The sequence below is a fragment of the Trachypithecus francoisi genome, unplaced genomic scaffold (assembly GCF_009764315.1).
Source record: "Trachypithecus francoisi isolate TF-2019V2 unplaced genomic scaffold, Tfra_2.0 Lachesis_group1, whole genome shotgun sequence".
In the NCBI taxonomy this organism is placed as follows: Eukaryota; Metazoa; Chordata; class Mammalia; order Primates; family Cercopithecidae; genus Trachypithecus; species Trachypithecus francoisi.
Window position 1 is genome coordinate 180728610 of NW_022681454.1, and position 23650 is coordinate 180752259.

Consider the following 23650-nt stretch of genomic DNA (forward strand, 5'->3'; position numbering starts at 1 on the left):
CACACTGGATACTGCATTGGACCTAGCCTTCTCAGCTAAACAAGAATTTGGCAAACACACAAAACAGGTGGGGGATTTCATCCAAAGAGAGGTTTACAGCACGTGCAAAAGCATGGACTTTTGAAAGTTTGTGATGTGTCTTGGAAGTCAATGTGGCACAGTAATTTTGTCCTTTCTTCATTCTACAAGCAAGAGAGATGAGACCAAGAAGGGGATAAGAATAAGCATCTTATCTTATTTTTCTAAAAATCACATTTAGGGAGATAACATAAACAGAAGGAGACAAAGTAAAGAGAAGGGTGGCCAATGACTGGACACAGCAGAAACAAAGAAACAAAAAGGACTTTTATTATTGAATGGGAGTTGTAACTGAGATTTATTGAACCCTTGCTATGTAGCAAATACTGCACTACGCATTTTATTTATTGTGTTTTTACATCCTCACTCTTTTAATAAGTACCACTCAATTAATAGGTATTATTAATTTATTTAATTTATAGAAGGCCATTGAAGATCAGGGACATGAAGTCCCTCGCCTCCCCTCCTCACATAGTTGATTGAGATGATGCTGTAAGTGGCAGAATCAGAATTTATGTAACTCTGTAAATGGAATAGGGAGGCAAATCATGCTGGCCATGACAAATGCAAAACAACACCAAAGAAACAAACAACAACAATATGAACTTTCTCTAGCAGAGCTTGGACGTATTGGTTCAAAGGAGGCCTGGCTGATGTTGTCACGTGTTGTGATGAGGTCACAGTAGACCGAGTTCTTCCACCCTTCAGGTTTTGGTTAGAGAGGAATAAAAGCATCAGAGTTTTATAGTGATATCTACCTAGTAGAAAACTCTTCCCTGGTGGAGGTCATATTACTTATGGTCTGTGATAAGGGCCCTTGGAGAAAATAAAAGGAAATGTATGCACAAGGTCATGCACTGTCATCTTTGGGGCATTAAGAATTACTCTTTCAGTCATGTTAGATCTCTTTGTTATTCTCCAAGTCACTTTTTCTCTTGTGTTTTCCTTGGTAAGCAGTATGTGTTAATAAGAACACACTCCTTCAGCTGCACCTCTAAGATGTGTAGACTTACGGGATGCAGGGAGGAGCTGGAAGTGCGGCAATGAGAATGGTACTTCTGGATGATGGGAGATGGCCAGGGAACCAAGCAGAGCGGAGTGAGTGGCTCATTCTTTACTGGAGCAGGGAACAGACAGGCAGCCAGAGGACCCGAAACGTGGGAGGCTGTCCCTCGTGTTAAGAGGGTGACTTAATTATGTTTTTCTCTTAGTTCAAAGGATGTTTAAGTTGAGGCTGAAAGTACAGAGTATCCTATATGGGTAGGAAGCTGAATATCGTATCAATCTGAGATCTAGGTTTGCTGGCGTCACATACCACACAAGCCCAGGGCGTGGACCAGGGCTTTGCAGGCAAGTTCTAGGGCGCTTTAGAGACCCAGAACCTCCCGAATGTCAGCGAGAGGCAGGTGCTAGCGGCTCTGCCCAGGCCTGCCCCGCGCTGCCCATGATTCAGTGGGTTGGGGTGAGGCGGGGTGTGGAAGCCACACAGGAATGGGTCATGAATAGCAAATAGTCTCTTTCCAAAAAGAGATCATGTACAGACATTGCACTCGGTCTTTGGGAATCCCGCTGGGGATCATGGGGGAACAGCGAGAAAGAGGGACAGAGGGCTTGCAATGACAAAAGAGAAAGTTCAGGTGGCCTGGAGAAGGCAGGAGGGACGTAGCTATGCAGGCCGTGCAAAGTAATGATGCAGATTTGTGTGCCGCGATGTCTTCAACATAATTAAAGGTAGACTTCAGCGTTTTCTCAGATTCTTGGTGGTCCAAACAGAAAGGTTAAACAAAACAATTTACATGACTTTTACTATTTATAAAAGGAAATACGCCAGGATGTCAAATGTTAAAATCACTTTTCATCACAGTTCAAACTGAAACAAAGCAGGAAGAGGCAAAAATTGCTCAGAGAGGGAGACCAACTAGTGTAGGTCCTTCAAGATACCTCTCTTTTTCTGGCCTTTTAGAAATCTTCAAAAGGGATCTTGCTGAGAGTTTGAAAACAATACTGTATTTCCAAGAATGCCAGGAAATTTACTTTAAAAAACACTCAGATATGTTTTCAAAGATTCCTAACAATCACATTCTGTATATATATAGTCAAATCTGATTTTACTAGACTCTGACATTTTGGTTACATTAAGGAATCACCCACAATAAAAATATACCATAGATAATGGATTTCTAACCACATGGTTTCTGTTTGTTAGTGTTAGTGTACTGAACAAGTGCAGAACAGATAAGAAAATATACATCTGTGAGGGGGGAATTCGTTTCATGATGCCTGACACATTCTGAAATGGAATGCAGTTAATTCCTCTCCTTCCTCAGCTCAGTAAGTTTATTTTCTTAGAATCTATTCTCTGAGTTAGAACTAGCTCTGATTAAGTGCTATATTGGAAGCAGCTCAGTGTAGAGCCATGACTAAAATAGTCAGAAATTATATCCATAGAAAATTCAAATCTGATAATTAAAAGCAACAACAACTATAAAGTACTATGGATCACTGAGAATATGTGTATTCATTATTGTCTAATGATGAAATGATCCAGCTGCACGAAGAGTCCACAGAGGACATGCCCGGGCAAAGGTCTTTCGTTTTACAGTTCACACGGAAAGCGATGTGACGGGGCCCTAGAAGACAGCTCTGGTTTCATCTGGACCACAATTTAGTTAATACTGTATTATATTGCTCTTTGTAGTGAAATGCAAAAATAAAAGGCACATTCTGTTGGGCTTTCAAAACAATTTTCACATGGACATTCATTGGAGGGTTTCAAAACTTTGATGATTTAAATGCTTTTCCTTTGAGCTATAATAGAAATGTGATAGTACAATTAACCCAGATTTGTGCTGGCTTGCTTCATCCCGTCAAACAATCATAGGGATTATTTACATTTCGACTGGGAACATAAATATCTTAAGAAATAGACAAAACAGTATACCCCCTTTTATTGTTCAGTCTAACTCACCTTCACAAAAGTCAACATATTGAAATATCAATCCATCCAGCAATTGCTTTTTGTTATGTGCCGCAGTAATGGATCCTCAGGGACTGCAGACCGTGTGAGCAACTCACAGGAAACAACACCAGATGTGCTGCTGTATCAGCCATTGATTTTCGTCCCTGATGAATTCAGGTAAAATTGCATCATTGTAATCACTCAAACTACTGTGAAGCCATTTTTAAAAGGCAGCTCTGTTCAGGTTTGTTGGTTTTAAGTATCAACTTCTGTGCACATGCACAGAGGTCAGAAAGGTTAAGCATCTTACGGCTTCTAGGAACTTCGTAAAGCCATCCAGCTTCTCAAGGCGTGGTTTTCCTACACAAGAAGAAATCATAAAATGTAGTCATCTGTAAATACGAGAATTAATCTGTTAAGATTCATAAGTTTATTTTCTTTTGTTATAAAATCAAGGAAAAAAGACATGCATCACTAATATTGTCAGCAAGAGATACATTTTAGGGTTAAAGGGAATAAATGACTTTGTTTGAAAAGCTTGTCATTGCTTTGTAGTGATCGAGTGCAGGAAATGCTTCCCCAAAATATGGCACCTTGGGATCCTGAGTGTTTTAAGCTGAAGGAACATGAGAAACCCCCAATTCTAGGAAGGTTACTCTCTTACCTTTTCCTGCCTTTCTCCTCTGAGGCCATGAAGAGAATTCTCTGACCTACCTCCCCTGGAAGGAGGCCGGTAAGACCCTCACTCCAGATGGGTCCTGCCCTATCCTCAGAGGCCAAGAGGAATCTGAATAAATCGACCTTGCTAAACCCCCCAGTTAATGACTGTTCGCTCATATCTGCTATTTATTTGGTCATCCTCCGACAGGCTGTCTATTCTCCATCAAATCTACACATAAAAGTAGTTTTCCCTGGGTCTTCGGGTCTTTATTTCTGAAGGTGTCCCCATAACATACAACTTTGGTTAGGTATGTTTTTTATGTGTTTCTGTTGTTAATCTGTGTTTTGTTACAGAGGCGTTAGCCATGAACCTTACAGTAAGGAAAAGATACTACTTTTTCGCCCCTACAGTCAATTTTGAACCTTGAATTTAAACAAAAATTTATAAAATAATATGTTTGATTTGCTTTTAAGATCTATATATATATATATATATAATGTATATATAGGCAATTAAGACTGACCATTAGTATGAAATATTTATCTTGTCAGTTTTTATACACTTGCAAACACATTTGTAATTTTCTCTGTTAGTGCTTTTAACAGAACAGAAAAGCAGTAGAATACTCAGGGACTTCCCACTTTTCTTGTGTATTTGTTTATGCTTTAACCTTATAATCATTTCAAATTACATGACTAGTTTTTCTTTATTTTTACAAAATCATCTTCTGGCCAATTCTTTAATTTGAAGACCTTAAATTTTATGTTAGACAGCTTTTTTTTCCCCAAGAAGTTCAGTTTTAAAATATATTTCACAGTAGTCTGGACTAGGAAAAGACGTTGCAGGCTCTCACACAATTTCCAACTCCTTTTGCTACCTTTCCTTCCCTTTGTTACATTCTACTTTCTTTCCACAGCCTCTGCAAGCACAGCAGGTCCTCATGGTCTAACTACCAGCTTCTACAAAGCATGTGACACCCAATTTTCCAGCATGGAGGAAGCTGTAACTTAGTGAACACTCATTCACCCACTGAAGGGCTTCCAGATGAAATGATATTGCACATGCTTTGTCTTAGAGGGAGGCACAGAGCTGGACAGGAAGGACGGTGCAGTCAATCGTCTCTTCATATTGATTTTAGTCCTCACTAACATCAATCCCCTTTCACAGATCCTATCTCAGAGCAGTGGGAAGAAAAATTGGAACTACCCAATGTCTACTCTAAAGTGCTCTCAGGAAAAGTTCTTCCTGATTTCAAATTTTGGCAGACCATTAAATATAGGAACGTGATTCGCCAGAGTCAAGCGTGTACTTCCTACCGCTGTCAGCCTGGACTTCAGAATCAAAAAGAACTTTTTTTCTTTCTTTCTTTTTTTTTTTTTTTTTGAGATAGAGTCTCACTCTGTCCCCCAGACTGGAGTGCAGTGGCATGATCTCGGCTCACTGCAACCTCTGCCTCTCAGGTTCAAGCAGTTCTCCTGTCTCAGCCTCCCCAGTAGCTGGGACTACAGGCACCCGCACCACGCCCGACTACTTTTTGTAGTTTTAGTAGAGATGGGGTTTCATCATGTTGGCCAGGCTGGTCTTGAATTCCTGACCTCAGGTGATCTGCCTGCCTCGGTCTCCCAAAGTGCTGGGATTACAGGCATGAGCCACCGCACCTGGCTGAAAAAGAACTTTTAAGAATCAGTTACTTCATATTTTACCCTATATTGTACTTCTAGATTTGAAAATGTCATGTAATAAGCTCCAACAATTCTTCATTTAACTTTGCTTTCCAGGTACAACCAAAAGAATAATTTCTTTGGAGGTGAGATTTTCACCATATGACGGTGAAATTTTAAAGTTCTCCCTAAAAACATCCTATAGGTTTGCAGTGTTTGTATATTTTTTAGGATTAATTATTTCCAATCACAAATACACCAAAGTATATGTAGAAAGTGTACAAAAATGTAGCCAACCTACTAACATTCTATACTGAAGAATACTCTTATTCAGGTTATCTATTTGGTTCTTACTAGGATTAGGGCTTATGTTTGTATGTTGCCAGAGACAGGGTGCTGTAAGTGCTTTTACACTATGGAGTTGGAAGGATAGTAAGTTCACTGTATTTATCAAAGCAAAAGAAGATGATGACAATGATAAAGAGGAAGATGAAGAAGGATGGAAATAAATCAAATCTGCCAATACCTTTACTTCAGTGTGAGGATGTTTTCAGCAAAATTCTACTTTCCAGATAGTTATCTGAATTATCCACTTTAAATTGTAAATCAATTTAATAAGTTGAGTTCAAATTAATGTTTTGTAAATCAGCCACTAGGATAAACCTTTTTTGCTTTAATATATGATTTATGGCCAGTTTATTCCATGTAAAAATTTAAGTCTGTAGGCCAAAAAATGAAACTTATAACTACTTCTCATATAATCACTCTCAGAAGTGATTTCTGCTATTTATCAGTTGAACGTGTTTCTTTCCAGTTTGTATTTAAATCTTGTGCTTATGACATGCAGTGACAGATCCAATTAGCTGATTTTTCTATAGGTGAAAAAAACCTTGGTTACTTCCAACTATGTGGATGATATGTTAGTGTCATTTATCTCAACAAAAATGGCAAAAAAGAAAACAGCCTTCTGAGTAGAATACTTTTATTTGGTAGTTGCTGACCTGCCTTTATAGTTCACATCACCTTTTAGTTAGGTTTGTGACTTGACAGATAGTGAACTTAGAGAGAGAGAGAGAGAGGGAGCAGGAAACAAGGCAACAGATTCAACCTTTTATCTCAGACCACAAATGTGTCATCAGGCTTTTTCATAAATGCCTGTTTCGTTTTGGTGAAACTTCTGATAAAAGTCAAAGAAGCACAATGCCAGTGTTAGAAACAATGCCAATTTTTATTCAAATTATTGATTGCAAGAGCATAGCTTTTATTAAAAAAAGCAATATAGGTAGTTAGAATAAATTTTACATTTTGGTATGAAATTTTCATTGGGATTTAGAATGCAATTTTTCCCTCTGCAAAAAAGTTTGGGCTGAATTACACATGCCATTTTTAGATCCTTGTTTGAACAGAAAAGATTGTTACTTGGCTGACTCATTATTGGAAAAAGTTTGTGCATGTGTGTGTATGTGCATGTGTGTGTGTGCATGTGTGTATGTGCATGTTTGTGTGTGTGCATGTGTGTGTATGTGCATGTTTGTGTGTGTATGCATGTGTGTGTATGTGCATGTGTGTGTATGTGCATGTTTGTGTGTATGTGCATGTGTGTGTATGTGCATGTTTGTGTGTGCATGTGTGTGTGCATGTGTGTATGTGCATGTGTGTGTGCATGTGTGTGCATGTGTGTGTATGTGCATGTTTGTGTGTGTGCATGTGCGTGTATGTGCGTATGTGTGCATGTGCATGTTTGTGTGTGCGTGTGTGTGCATGTGTGTGTGCATGTGTATGTGCATGTTTGTGTGTGTGTGCATGTGCGTGTATGTGCATGTTTGTGTGTGTGTGTGCATGTGTGTGTATGTGCATGTGTGTGTGCATGTGTGTGTGTGCGTGTGTGTATGTGCATGTGTGTGTGCATATGTGTGTACGTGCATGTGTGTGTGCATGTGTGTGTATGTGCATGTTTGTGTGTGTGTGCATGTGCGTGTATGTGCATGTTTGTGTGTGTGTGTGCATGTGTGTGTATGTGCATGTGTGTGTGCATGTGTGTGTGTGCGTGTGTGTATGTGCATGTGTGTGTGCATATGTGTGTATGTGCATGTGTGTGTACGTGCGTGTGTGTGTGCATGTGTGTGTGTGCATGTGTGTGTATGTGTGTGTATGTGCATGTGTGTATGTGCATGTGTGTGTGTGCATGTGTGTGTATGTGCATGTTTGTGTGTGTGCCTGTGTGTATGTGCATGTGTGTGTATGTGCATGTTTGTGTGTTTTGGTGCATGTGTGTGTATGTGCATGTGTGTGTGTGTGCATGTGTGTGTATGTGCATGTGTGTGTATGTGCGTGTGTCTGTGTGCATGTGTGTGTTTGTGCATGTTTGTGTATGTGCATGTTTGTGTGTGTGCTTTTGGACACTGGCACACCTCTCTCTCTTTACAAGCTTTTAGGCCCCGGAACAGGAAAATTCACTTTCTCTATTCTATGATTGATTTGGTACCTACCGGTAGAAAAGTAGAATATGATCCTGATTGTATATCCATATGCAGTTGATCACTGAACAACACAAATTTGAACTGTGTGGGTCCACTCATAGGCAGACATTTTTCAATAAATATATTGGAAAATTTTTTGGAGATTTGTGACAATTTGAAAAAAACTTGCAGATGCATCATGTAGCCTAGGAATACTGAAAAATTTAAGAAAAAGTTAGGTCATGAATGCATAAAATATATGTACATACTAGTCTATTTATGTGTTAATCAACTACGTTATTGGTAAGGCTTCCAGTTAATAGTAGATGTTATTAGTAAGTCACTTTTTTGGGAGTACAAAGTTAGAGGTTGACTTTTGACTGCATGGGGATTGGTGCCCCAATGCCTGCTTTGTTCAAGGGTCAACTGTAAATACATATATATATTTTGTATCTGTACTACATATATATTTATTACATGTGTATAACATATAACATATAATTACATAATATATGTCATATATAATATACAACATATGTATTATATATAAACAGCATATATATAATAGTGAGAAGAGACTGAATTGTGCTTGAGAAGGAAGAAGAAGTTTGAAGCAGCAGCAAAGATTTGACGGAAAACTAAAGGGAGATATGATTCACGAGGTCAGGAATATTAAATATAATTTATTATATAAATTTTATAATATATAATATGTATTATAATAGATAATATATAACACGTTGTATTAATATCAATTATTATATTAATTTTTAATTTATAATTATACGATACAATTATATAAATATGTCAATATGTATATAATACATATTAATAATAAATATGTGTATATAAAATACATATATAATAAACTATAAATTACTTTAATATTAGTATAATATAAATATATGTTGTTATAATGTATATATTTTATATTATCATATAATTATATATAGTTATATTATATATTTATATTGCATTAAATTATAGTGTGTATTATATGTATTATATTAGATATATTATATTTATGTATGTTATATACATAATATATATTACATACATTTTATATTCATAATACACATATATAATATATAATAACATACACACATATAATATGTAATAACACACACATATACATATATGCAATATATGTAATGTATATAATATATATTATGTGTATATTATATACACATATATTGCATTTATGTATATACTATATAATACAAATATATAGTATATATTTGTATATATGTGTATATATATTACATATAAGTAATATATATGTATTTTTTGAAAGGAAATACTGTGTACTGTAGAAGACGGAATTTTTGTTTGGTTGAGATGGAGTCTCTCTCTGTTGCCCAGGCCGGAGTACAGCGGCGCTATCTCAGCTTACCGTGACTTCCACCTCCCAGGTTCAAGCGATTCTCTTGTCTCAGCCTCCCAAGTAGCTGGGATTATAGGCATCCACCACCATGCCCAGATAATTTTTTGTATTTTAAGTAGAGATGAGGTTTCACCATGTTGGCCAGACTGGTTTCGAACTCCTGACCTCAAGTGATCCACGTGCCTCAGCCTCCCAAAGTGCTAGGATCACAGGTGTGAGCCACCGTGCCTGGCCAGAAGATGGAATTTTTAGGTATAAATGAAATCCATTGCTCAAGACCCAAAAGGGAAGACAGCCAGCAGAATCCCGTGCATTTTTTCAATAACAACAGATTTAACTGTTTGTCTTAATTAGTCTGTTAAATTACACACCCACTCATGCATTTGTGAATTATATTTATTTCAAAATGCAAAATAGGTGTCTCTTCTTTCTCAATGCTATGACAAGTCACCACACTAAGGTTTTAATTTTAGGGGAAGATCACATGTGGCATCCTAAAGCCAGTTTTGAAGCTAAATTCTTTCCACATTAAGTAGTTGAACGAAGAGTTTCATATAAGAGTATTTTAGTACATTAAAGTCAAATGATTTCAGTCATTGAACTCAGCATGTTGAACTGCCCTTTCAATTCTCTACGGGAAATTATTTACCTATTTATTGAATAACAGGTAGAGTTTAGAGAAGGTTATGAGAAATTAAGTAACATTAACAAAACAGTACAAGCCCCTAAAATTCTTCTGTTAAAACATTATTATTTAGTGATAAAATAAAAATGGAAAATGAACAGTAAAATCTAAACACAATGAGAAAACATCCCCTTTTATCATGTATGTTAATAAAAGTATTGCAATTTTAATTTTATTCCAAATTTTAACTTTACTTTTCACATTCTTTTCTTTGCAGATAATCTTGAATGATTATTACTGCTGTTATTATTTTGGGGCAGGAATCAGGTTCTCTCTGGTAGGGCAGGACGTCACTTGCCTTTGGTTCCACCTGGCAGGTGTGCCACAGTCTGGGCCCAGATGAGGTATGGGCCCTGGGTGCTGATGTGGGTAGATTGTATATGTACTTAATTGTTTTATAGTCGGTGAGAAGAGGTTGAATCATGCTTGAGAAGGAAACAAAAGTTTGAAACAGCAGCAAGGTTTGATGGAAGACTAAAGGGAGACATGATTCAGGAGGTCAGAGACGAGGGTGATTTGAAAAGGACAGAAGGGAGAATAGAATCCATCAAAAGGTGGTTCAGAACTCAATCCAGGAATCTGTAGCAGGCCTCAGTGATGTGGAGGAGAGCCAGGGTGCCATAAACAGAGGCTCAGGACTCAGCTACCTGCAGCTTTGAAGGAGTCCTGTCCCCAGATAGTTTCCTGCCAGGGTGACCGACTGCCCTAAAATGAGAGACTGTAATAGCAATTTGACATCCCATTGCATATCAAACACAGACCCCAGTTTATTAAACAAGGGAATGGAATTTAAATTTGTGAAGACCACTCTTATTATTCCCATTTTTCAGAGTTAATTAGAATTGCGCCATTATTATTAGTGTGATTAATACAAATAAAAATAACACTTTAAATAAACACAAGAACATATAAATGTATGCCAATTGTCAATATAATAATGTTTTTCCTTCCAGTTACAGTATGGTAAATAAATATCCTAAGAGTAACAAAAACATTTTCTGAGCACTATCATGATGGGCTACATGGGGTGCAGAGTATTGATGTTGGGTAGAAAGCTTGGAATTTCTTTCCGCAGAAAATGGAAGTGGCTTTGAGCCTTTCAAATAGAGTAAAAAAGTAAAGCATAAGAGGGAAGGCCTAGAACATTGTAGCCAGGAAAAACTGAGTGAAGGGTTGGCAGTAGGAGCATACTCTTAGAGGTCTCCACTTCAGGGGAGGAAGAGGAGGAGGAGAAGGAAGGACTAGGACGCCTAGTTTGTTTGACTCGCATCCAACTCCTCAAGTGCAGTAACTTAGTGTCTCCTCACCTGGACTTGGGATGTTCAGCCTAATCCAGGTGCTGGCACTGTTCTAGCTCCCACAATTCAGGAAATTTATTAGCATTTGACCAAAATAAATTGGTTGTGAGCCTAATTTCCTGATGGCTCCAATATTAAATATTTCTTACATTGTGTCAGGGAGTTTCTGTCTTGTGACTTCTGCGGTGACTGGGTCTGTGTTTTTCCCAGGCCTCCGGCCCATTGCTCCCTGTCTGACTATCTGAGCCCTCCTGTGCTTTCTGGGGATTTGGGCTGAGCCTCAGTTTCTCTTCTGCATGGGTTTTAGATGACTTTTTTTTTTTTTTTTTGAGACGGAGTCTCTCTCTGTCACACAGGCTGGAGTGCAGTGGCGTGATCTCGGATCACTGCAACCTCTGCCTCCCGGGTTCAAGCGATTCTCCTGCCTCAGCGTCCCGAGTAGCTGGGATTACAGGCACACAGCAGCACGCCCAGCTAATTTTTGTATTTTTAGTACAGATGGGGTTTCACCATATTGGCCAGGCTAGTCTTGAACTCCTGACCTTGTGATCCTCCCACCTTGGCCTCCCAAAGTGCTGGGATTACAGGTGTGAGCCACCGCGCCCGGCCTAGATGACTATTTTATAGGCGGAGATGATAGCCACAGAATGTTGGCTGAATTTTGAGGGCCCTTTGATCCAGATACAAGAAAGAAGCTTGTGGAACTTACTGAGTCATCTCCTGCTGGAATAGTTCCAAAGTTTCAGCAATCCTGTATATTATACAGTGTATAATGAAGACAAGGCTTAAAATAAAGGATTCACGTTAGAATTCTCCTTAACCAAAAACGACTCCACACAACTGTAACAATTATAGCTGGAAAAATAACTCCCAATATTCACTATCTAACAAATCAAATTTCTTCATTTCTCTATTCTCCTTTTTCAGTTTTTACCCATACAAATACATCACTTTCACTTAGCTATAACCATAGCAGAGATTCAAATTAGTATACCAGATCTACTCCAAAGAGAAAATATAAAGGTTTGTGTTTTGATACCCAACACGCTGAATCAAAAGTAATTTATCCAAGAATATGCTACCACCTACTGAAGTAGCTGGTGGATACTGTAGCTCTTAAAATTACAATTTTTTAGGCTCATGCCTGTAATCCCAGCACTTTAGGAGGCCAAGGCAGGCGGATCACGAGGTCAAGAGATTGAGACCATCATGGCCAACACGGTGAAACCCCGTCTCCACTAAAAATACAAAAATTAACTGGGTGTGGCGCTGGGCGCCTGTAGTCCCAGTTACTCAGGAGGCTGAGGCAGGAGAATGGCTTGAACCTGGGAGGCGGAGTTTGCAGTGAGCAAAGATCACGTCACTGCACTCCAGCCTGGTGACAGAGCGAGACTCTGTAAAAAATAAATAAATACATAAATAAATAAATAACAACTTTTAAAAGTGAGCTGAACTTCCTCTGTGAGAAAAAGAAGATCTCACCACCACTGGAAGATCCTCAGAAAGTGTGGAAACACTTTGGTGTATGCATTGCAAACATATTCTCAATTTTGCCTGCTGCTTTGATCCCAGACATGACCCAGACCCATCTTAAAACCAACTCCTTACAGGTTTATTCACCACCCTACTTTCCTTCCATTTACGGCTTTGCGAGTCTAGGAAACAGTCTTTCAGTAAAGGAACACAGTGGTCGTAAACGCAGTCTCGCTGTGTGGAAGGAGCATTCAGCCCTGGCAAGAGGTATGGCTGCTGCTGCCCCTTTTCAGGGGACTTCTACATGATGTGTTATTTGAATTTGATGTTCAGTTAACACAACTTTTAAGTATACATGTAAAAATTGTTCTACAATATGGAAGAAACGTAATTTTGGTGGTAGAAGATGACAGTCTAGGGGATATGAGGTGGGACTAGTTTGAGGCAAAGCTGTGCATTTGGCAGAACTTGTCTCAGAATCACCTTGCCCCTTCTTCTCCTTCTCATCCTCACAGATACTCTGTATTCCCCAACGATACCAAGAGCTCTTGATGAATTAATTAACACTGAGATTTTAGTGGCTTAATTCCCAGCCCTTCGGGAAGGGTATAAATTTCAGAAGGAAAACCTCAGGGTACAAGATTTAACCATGTCAGTGGTTCTCTAAGAGTGGAATTTCAAGTGCTGCATTCCTGGAAGGGGAGCTATTTGCCGGATTAAAGGCTTCCTGACCTGCAATGATATTATATTAGAGCATACCTACTCAATACGTGTAAAGATACCTTGAAAAAATATTCAAGATATATGAAAAGGAAATTGGGGAGATAATTGCAAGACTTAGAGAAGAATGAGGGATAGGAAATTGCATATCAATTATATTGAAAGAAAGAGTATTTGTTGTGTCTGCTGTGGGAATGCTCTATGCCTATCGCCTTGTCTCAAGCACAACACAGTAAATTCAGTGATAATCAAGATCCATCAAGGCAAGTGTTTCCCTCCAGGGATTTCATCAGCAATTAAGTAAAATCACTGCTTTAAGCACTTATGTAATATTAGGGATTTCTTTGTCCTCTTGACATTATACTCCTCTTTAGCAATTGGTTCAGCAGGTCTCCTAAAACTCTTCTCTCATGGAGCATTCAAAATTCTGTCGTAGTAGCTAAGGCTAAAATTAGGTGACATCATTGGCCGTACTCCCCAGACCCCCAGACTCTGCTGAGGTCCCCAGACCCCCAGACTCTGCTGAGGAAACAGGACCAGGTTGGTCTTTAGTCTGGGGTCTTTGGATCATGGGACATGTTTAGAGAGAGTGTAATTTTTGACACAGAAAGAAAAAAAAATCTGCAGTTGGTTTTTCAATCACAATGTAGCTGCTAAAGTAGTGCATGTCTACCTGAATAAACTTTAAAGATATACTGAAAGAAAAATAATAAAATAGTAATATTTAGTTACTTTTATACATTCATCTCCCAATCTACTTTCATTGGAATTACATATAAACATAAATAAATTCCTGAAGCCAATATTCAAAGGTTCTATTCATTTTCTTTTCTAAGAAATGTATTGACATAAAAAAACTGTACTATTTAGAAAAAGTACTTATGGATTCAATTAATTTGGACCTATTCTTCCTATTCCTCCCCCCCCAAAAAAAGTTGTTTTTTGTTTTTGTTTTTTTTTTAGGAAGGCAGCTCATTTATGTGGCAATGTAGCAGTTCATGTCCTAAGCAAATTAAAATAAAAAATGTCCACTTTTAGAAATTTTTCTTTTATGGTCTGAGTCAGCCATAACCACAGAGGATCCATCTTGTGCAATACTGCTATAAAAATTCATACAATTATATTTGGCCGAATACAAAAGATCAACTTGAGTTACACTGAGTATCTAATAGTTAGCAAAACATATCCATTGATATCGAATGCTCTCTGCCAAACATGTATGGTCTTGTTTTCATTTGCCCTCCAAGGTTAAATGCTTTGCTCTTAATAAGGTGTTCAAACACAGAATAAATCAGGTATTAGCTGTCAGTTAAATTAGTGGCAAAACTGACAAGCAGTAATTCTTGACCAGAGTTTGTATTTGTTCGTCCCTGGTTCAAATGAGTTTTGTTTCTTTCTATATTCTGCACTTATATTCTTGCCCAAAGACATTTTCCTCTCTTGGAAAACCATAATTAGTTTATTTATTTTCAAAGGTTAGAAACCCACAGAATCATGATTAATGATGTGGAAATTAAATACATACAAGTACTGTTGCCTTTTGCAAGACACTTCATGGTTAATGAGTGCTGGTTTGTATTCTCTTCATTCAGACAGTAAAGTCAGCTTTCAGTGCATCAGTGTGGTGAGTTGAGGACAATTGCCTGAGCTGAGTGAGAGGCATGGTTTGGAAATTCTCTTTGTTCTTTGCGGCTCTGTCCTGTGACACTGCCATTATCCTTTCAAGGGGAGGCTGGGATAATGGGCCTTAGAGAGAGTGACCTGGTATAGCTTGACCTGCACAAATGTGTTTGTCTTTATTCAGCTGGGTCCTTTGACATGCTCTTCTAGATGTTGGTGTTATATTGGAATGGAAGGATTTGATTACTTGGGGATCAATAGCTACTCTGGACATTTTTTGAAACATGTTGAGCATGACAAACTTGCCATTTTTGCCTTCCTCCATTTTTAGACACATGACTCTATTAAGGGAAATTTAATCCGTATGTTTCTGATTCCTTTACACTTAACTCATCAAAATGTTGTTTTGTAAGAACACTTTGAAGTCAGGGAAGCCTTTTAAGTCATTTTTTATGAGACTTTTTCAAGCCTCTTTTCTTAGGAACAGGAAGTGGCATTTAGCCAACAGTTAACAAACTCAAACACCAAAAGGTTGAAGTTGGGTTTGAATCTCTGAACCCGTTAAGTGTTTGAATGGACTCTTGACATGACCCATCCCACCGTGTATTAATGCCAACGGCCATCAGAACCGTCCTGATTGCTGAGATGACTCCAGGACTCCAACCAACTGCCAACTTGTCTTTCCCTAATCAGTCTACTTCATGCTGAATTATGACTCATTTAACTTTAAAGGAACTACTTTATTACCCATTCTGCCGAGCATTTTTGTGACTTCTGTGAGAGCTATTGAAGTTGGCACTCTCCCACAGCTAGCTAGATATAACTTTTGAATCCAGTCACCAGTAAAATCACACCAGAGTTCAAGTTCACAGGACAAGTGCGTGTTGATTGACCATGAAGGCTTCTACCCACAAAGACACAGAGATTATTTCAGCGACTTGGTTTCCGAGTGGAGAAGATAACATGGACCTTTTAGAAAATAAAATGCATGTTAAAATAACAAATGAGGCATCTGGCCTCAGAAGTTTTCATTTGATTTATACTCAACAGTTGTTTAAGTATAAACTAACCTCCATTTCCCAGGAAATTTATAGCTCAGACAAGCACAGTGCTGTCGCGGTGGTTCCCACTGCCGAATGCATTGGCAGTGATTTCTCCATGTCTCCCAGTAGGCTTTCAGAGGATCCTTCTAAGTCCTAATTCTGCACCTTGCAAATTGTGCAACGATAAATGCCAAATAGCAACAGTTGATCTGGGGTAACAGCTTTAAAGAAGTTTCAAAGGTAGCCTAGAAGAAACAGTGAGAAGTAATTCTAGAAACAAGAGAGTCCAGTAATGAACACTCACTGCAGAGAGTTCAGGCAGGCAGAAGGCTACTCCTCTTCTTCAGGGCACTGCCACTCAGTGCTGTGGACGGCATTTATTATCTAGGTGAAAAAGCCTGGGGACGTGGTACAGGCCACCCCTCTACAGGTATATCAGGATAGCATAGTGGTTGCATGCCCAGGGACTCTGGAGTCAGACTGCCTGGTGGTTTAGAGCCAGACTCTATCACTGGGTCTGTGCTCCTGGATAAATGAGACAAATAATAGTACCTGTTTCATTGGGCTGTTGTGAGGATTAGAGAGGATGCTACATGTGAAAGTCCTGGTAGAGTCTTGATAAACATTAGCCGTGATGAGGATGTGGTTGGATAGGACTAGGGAATAGCATAACAAGGGAGCGATCGCCCCAGTGTACATTAAACAAATTATGAGCATCTCATGTTCTTTCATCTTCCTAGAAATCCACAGTCATGTCCAAGGATTTAACTGACAGTTGTTTCTTGATGACTCTCCAATCAATGTCCTTCCTCTAGATCTCTCTCTGAGCAAGGCCTACAAGGCCACTACCAGCCTAACCTTCAGCTCTTCTCACTGAACTGTTGGCCCTTTCTGCAGCTGGAATGCTCTTTTCATGCTCCGTAACTTTGCATGTGATGTTCCCTCCATCATTAGTGTCCCTGCTTCTTGTCCATCTGGCACATTGCTGCTCATCCTGCAGTGCTCAAGCACCATGTCCTCTGTAAAAGCCTCTGACTTCCTTTTGCTGATTTAAGCATTCTTCCCTTTATGCTTTTATGGCACTCTCTTGCATTTCCTTATAGCCCTCATCAAGTGACACTGGGAATCATATGTGTGCCTGTCTCCACACTCCCCTATGAACACCGTGAGGGCAGGGGCTGTGTCTTGCATCTTTGGGTACCAGTCCTAACACAGCATTTTGCATAGGGCGGACACTCAGTACAATTTTGGTGAAGGAAAAAAGTGTGTCTAGAGAAATAACAGGAAGGTGAGGTGGGCTGAAAATAGTTTTGGTTTTATCAGCACCACTTTTACTGCAGTAGACTCGACGCTGTGTCTCATTTCTTCTTGTGGTCACATCTAGCGAATTGGAGTGTCCTGGAAATAGTTTTCAAGGTAAGTTTTATCTTTATGAAAGACGTGCAACAATGCTCTATGAAGGAAAGGTGCACATTGAGTTTCTGATATGATCTACAGAGTATCATCACCCAGATTCCAAGCAGGCCCACCAAGACAGAGGTTCTTCTTGTTAGATCAGTGCCTGCCATGGAGGAGACACACAGTATTTGATGAACAGATGCATGAAAGCCAAGAATAAACAGTACCTGGATAATTAAGATGAAAGCACCCCTGCTCCACCCACACCTTGAGGTATTTGCTTTAGTTCCCGAGAGGGACTTTTCAGTCCTTAGAGTGACTCACTCGTGTTTAGCATCAGTCCTATCAAATGCCAACGTCAAGACTATCTTTTTTCTTCATTCTCATTGCTAATGATATTGCTCCATTGTCTTCACCAGTGTGAAACTTGCTGGGAAACTTGTAAATAATCTTCAAAATCCAAGTACGTGTGTCCTGTGAAGACTGAATGTCACTAGCTGTGAGTGACTGATGTGCATGACAAGGGGGGCTGAAAGCCGAGTGCTGCCTGCTGTGAAGAACTGTGGGCTCCGGTTGGATACAGAGCTGCTGTGTGAATTTCAAACCCATCTGAAGCCATTGCAGCCTTGGTGAAACCATTGTAATCTTTATTCTTTTACCCAGCCCTGGAAGGTCTAGAAGCCAGTCACTTGCTGAGAGATCTTGAAACACTGTTCCTCCACGGATCTTCTGCACCAGAAATACGGCTTAAGACCTCCCTGCCCCTCTCTGCAATCATTTCTGCCTCCTCATGCTTAGCTAAGGTGGTCCTAAGTGGTCATTTTTAAACTGTTGGTCACAACCTCTTAATTGGTCTGAAATTAATCTAGTAGGTTGCAAACAGCACTCAAAAAGGAAATAGAATAGAACATGCCAGTATATTTTACATAGTAAGGGTAAGTATTATTTCATGCAAGTTTTGTTTTGGTTTTTAAAACATACCTCTCTCTCTGTGGTGTGGTGTGTGTACTGGGTACTGATATAAAATTTATTTCTTACTCTGGGTTGCAGGCAAAGCAGTTTGATGAAAACTCCTGCCTTAGAAACTCTGAAGCAGCCTGGGGTTTGGATGTGGATCAGGGAGTCACAGCCACGCTGTAATGCCAAAGAGCTTTCCTGTGACACTGCTGGGCACAGACTGAGGTATGTCTCGTGGCTGTTACCAATGCCAACTCTCAAGATTCTTATGAATGGAAGACAAGAATATCTTAGGTAATCTACATATCCCCATGTCTGATTTAACTCACCTTTCTCCCTTACTTTGAGAACATCTGTTGCATATCTAGCATGTGTCTGGTAGTTCTAGATGCTGGGAAGATAATGTGAAAGTCAATGCTTGCCCTCATGGAACAGAAGACATTTCCTACAAAGAATCTTAAGTTCGGAGTAACTGAGTTAACTGGTTTATTTTATCGCCTCCTTTTCCCCAGCCTGTCAATCTTCTCTGATAAAAAGGCTAATAAACAGAAACCAGTTAAATAGCAACCAGAGGAAAAGAACAGGAAAAAAAGTAGAGATTGAATAACACATAATTAGCCCCTTGATATTTGAGGCAATAGGGGGAATAATAATGTCATACACATGATTAACTTCTAAAGTTGGCTAAAAAAATATAAAGGAAAAACCAAAAACTCCTTAGTTCTATCGATGAGTCCAGCATGTCCAGAGTATTGTTGGAGTGGCTATTGTCATTGGGTATCCTGAATTTTCTTCCTAGAAAGGAAGAAGAAAGCCCCCATTTAGTTTTGATGCAGGTTTCAAATTCTTCTCTGGGAGAAAAGCTAATGCAGCAAGTTATTTTCTCCCTCGCTATTTATTTTTCCATTTCCAGTTGCTCTATGCTGGCTTGTAACATTTAGGCACTGGGGAGTACAATCCCTTCAGAATAATCAGTCATAAACATTCCAGGTTTAGTTAACCATTAAGGAAAGCAGCGTCTTTACTTTTTAAAGAGGAAAAAGAAAGAACATATGCCGCGGCCTGTAAAAGACTTCCCCATGTTTTGTTTACCTTGGAATTTCAAAAGCTGACAATATCTTTCCTTCCTTCCTGTTCCTTGATGTAGTGAAAGGTTTTCCCTGTAAGTCTGATCATTTTAGTTGAAAATATTTAGACCATCTCCTGTACTCAAATACTCGTCACAATAGAATTCCACAGTGTAAGGGCTTGGTAGCTTCTAAGCTCCTATTTTCTTTCTTTTCTCTCAACAAACTCAACTATCATGTAATTTAACTTTAGACTCCAACCCACATTCCTGCAGGAAATCTTCTTTTAAACAGAATTATATGCTGTAGGAATGGAGCTGCTCAATTTTCACTGGGTTGCATTTTTTATGGTTGTTCCTTTACTTCCTGGTAGCATATTTTGGATGACACATCCGTAGCAACAGTAGTTTTATTTATAAGTAAAGAGAAGAAGAAACATGGACTTTGGCTAACCTGGGTGTACAAAGAACACCCAGAATGTAATTGTAATTATGTCCACTTGTGGTGATATGGTCCAAGGTTTATCAGGATTTCCAAAGGAATCTGTGGCAGGAAATCTACCAGTGATCACAGCACATAATGAAACAAACTGATGTGGAAATTTCTGTTCTTTAAAACCTATTTTAAATTTAGTATTTAAAAATAGGTATAAGTGAGCAACAGTGCTGAACTCAGGGTACGATCTAAATCCACTCAATAATTAGTTCAACAAACCTAGGCTGGGCACAGTGGCTCACACCTGTAATCCCAGCACTTTGGGAAGCCTAGGAGGGCAGATCACCTGAGGTCAGGAGTTCGAGACCAGCCTGACCAACATGGAGAAACCCTGTCTCTACTAAAAATATAAAATTATCCGGGTGTGGTGGTGTGCACCTGTAATCCCAGCTGCTACGGAGACTGAGGCAGGAAAATCACTTGAACTCAGGAGGCGGAGGTTGCGGTGAGCCGTGATTGCACCATTACACTCCAGCCTAGGCAACAAAAGTGAAACTCCATCTCAAAAAAATAATAAATAAATAAATAAACACACACGGTCATGGGACACAACGTCACAGACTTTAGACTCTGACAGAGTTGAGACACTTGTAGACACAGACATCACAGAGTTTAGAATAAATAGAGAAGTGGGAGGGGACAGAGTCAGCAGATATGCCTCAAGCGGAGGGTTCGGGGGGTTTCGGATGAGAAAGAAGAGCTGGAAAAAATGTTAAGAAGGAGTAGCCAGAGATGTTACAAGAAAATAAGGGGTGCTTATCATTATAGGAGCCAATAAGAGAATTTGAAACATATAGCAGTTACTAGAGTCAAATACTCAACACTTGCGAATGCATGAGGATTGAGATCAGGACTGGCGATGAGCAAGTTTTAAGTGGCTTGTAAGCCATTACTTTCTGTAGAAAGATAAGAGCACAGCCGGAGGATAGAATTGAATGGAAAGTAAAGATGAAGTAAAATGAGTGTAGATTGTATTTTTTTTCTTGACAATTGTTGGTGTATGGAAGCATGTAGATAAATAGTTCCCTGAAAATAAAGGGGGAACTTTTATTTCTTTGGATGAGGAAACTACAGCACATTATAGAACAAGTGAAAGGAGCAAGTAGAGAAACAGGGTGAGGGTGACTTTAGAGAAAGATAAAGAGAGGTCTCAACAGTTCAGAAGAAGCAACCTTCGGGAAAGGAGAGGCACAGTTCTGCCTGTTTCAGTTATGCATTGCCATGTAACAAATATCCTCAGAAACGTGGAGGCAGGACCGGACGCTGTGGCTCATAGTTTACAGGTGCACAGTGACTCTAATCCCAGTGCTTTGGGAGGCCAAAGCAGGAGGATTGCTTGAGCCCAGGGATTTGAGACCAGTGTGGGTAACACAACGAAACACTCTCTACAAAAAAAATACAAAAATTTATCGGACATGGGAGCACCTGCCTGTAGTTCCAGCTACTCCAGGGGCTGAGGCAGGAGGACTGTTTGAGCCTGGGAGGTCTAGGCCGCAGTAAGCTGTGTTCACTTCAGTGCACTCTAGCCTGGGTGACGGTGACAAAGTGAGACCCTGTCTCAAAACAAAACAAAAGCCCCACAAAACTTAGACGCTTAAACACCATTTTATTATTTTTCACAATTCTGTCTGTTGGCTGCACTCCCCTGAGATGTCTTCTTTCTGCTCTATGCCCTCTCAGCTGAGCACATCTCAAGTGGCACTGTTTGGAGCAGAGGATCTCAGGTGGACTCCTTGACTGTGTTAGCTTGGATGGCTGAAACGCTGTGGCTGCTCTTTTATTCCTTAGTGTGTCTCTTCCCGTGTGGCCTTTCCAGCAGGATGGCCCAGACCTCTTACATGGTGGTGCAAGGGAGAGAAGGCTGCAGAGTCTCTTAAGGCCTAGGCACCGAGACTCACACATCATTTCTGCCATAGTCCAAGATCACATCAAGGTACTCTGTAGGTCACAGGGCAGCACAGATTCAATAAGGAAAAGAGCTAGGAAAAGGCTCCAAGATGTAGCCGCGTAACACATTGGGGCCATTTTGCAATGATTTGCCACAATGCTTCCAGGACAAAAGAGAAGGAGAAAGGATTAGTGTAGATTTAGAACACTTCCAAAGTAAGAGGAAGCAACTGGAGAAAGTTGGGGCTGAAAGCCTTCAAGTAGCATAGACTGAATAAAGCTAGTCTCTTAAAGGAGAAGTAGTCATAAAACAGTTTATAAGAATCAGACTGTGATTCCTTTTTCCCTTATACAGTATAAAATAAAACCTTACTGGAACTCTTGAATAAATCTGCTGTTAGGGAATGCAGCATGCTATGAGCCTGATTTTAAAAGAATTTTTTAATTTTTTTGAATACAATATTTTAAAAATGCATATGTCATTTACATCTTCCTATGTAATGCACGTTTAGCAAAACTCATGTTATGAACTGTGAAAGGTCTGATATTTTACTCAAATTGCAAGCTAACAAATTAGTTTGCTATGATTGCTGGAAGAAGACATGAGACTTCTGTATCAAAGACAAAGGATTTTATTATTCACAGCAATAGTAGTATTCAGAATACAAGTACTCTCTTGGGCCAGCTACCCCAGCCCTGATCCACCAAGGCAATGAGAAGGTGACCAAGTGACATCTGAACATATAGTGGGTTGTGTTAGAAAAGAGGAAGTTGACCTTGGGAAACCTGAATCTTTGGTAATTGGCACTTGGCATGCTTGCTATTTGCTAGGAAGGAAATGTCATTTTTATTATACTGTACAGCATGCGTGCATATGTCTCTTGTTGTGGAGAGAGATACTATCTGTGTCTTTCAAGGCTGTAAGCAAATTTATCCTTTGGTCCAGAAAGAGACCCTATCACTATCTTCCCATGCTATACAAGGCATCCTTGGAAAGATAGCCGAGAGCAAAGACAGCTAGTGCTTCTGTTTGTAAGACACACAGAAATGTGAGAGACCCATGAATTGCCTCCCCAAAACTAATTTTAAAATATGACTTCAGTATGCAAGAAATGGTCAAAATGAAAATCTAAATAAATTTTTACCATAAATACTTCACAAACAACAACAAAGAAATATTTCATAGGTAATAGGTAATATCATATGTAATTTCATAGGTAATCAAATTTCATATGTAATCTTCAGTACATAAGTACTTAAAAATATTATTTATTTTAAAAGTATGGTATGTTTACTTATATATTCAATGTAAGATCAACAAATTTTTCATGTAGGCAGTGAAATTACAAATAAATAGGAGTGGTAAGAAGTTTGGAACACTGGTTTCAGTGTTCAGCTCCTTGACCAAGTGTTTGGGGAAATCACAACCACTAGGTTATGGGTGCACCTGTTAGCAGCAGTGACCAATAGCCTTCCCTAGGATGGCCTGTGGATGTGTCTTTGGCTTTGTTATCTGGAACGTTGCCCATCCCAGCGACTTCCCTGTACCTCTTATGAAACAGCAGGAGCCTGTTAGGCTTTGGAGTTTTTCCAGTTTTACAAACGTTCCAGGAAATTTGCTCCATCCCAGGATAAGCTGTGGACACATAGGTAGGATCATGATGTGGATTTATGTTTCAAATTTACCGCAGAGTGGTGTGTTAGACCATTTCTGCTGCTACAACAGAGTGCCACAGAATGGATAATTTATAAAGAAAAAAGATTGATTTGCTGTATGGTTCTGGAGGCTGGGAAGTCCATGGTCA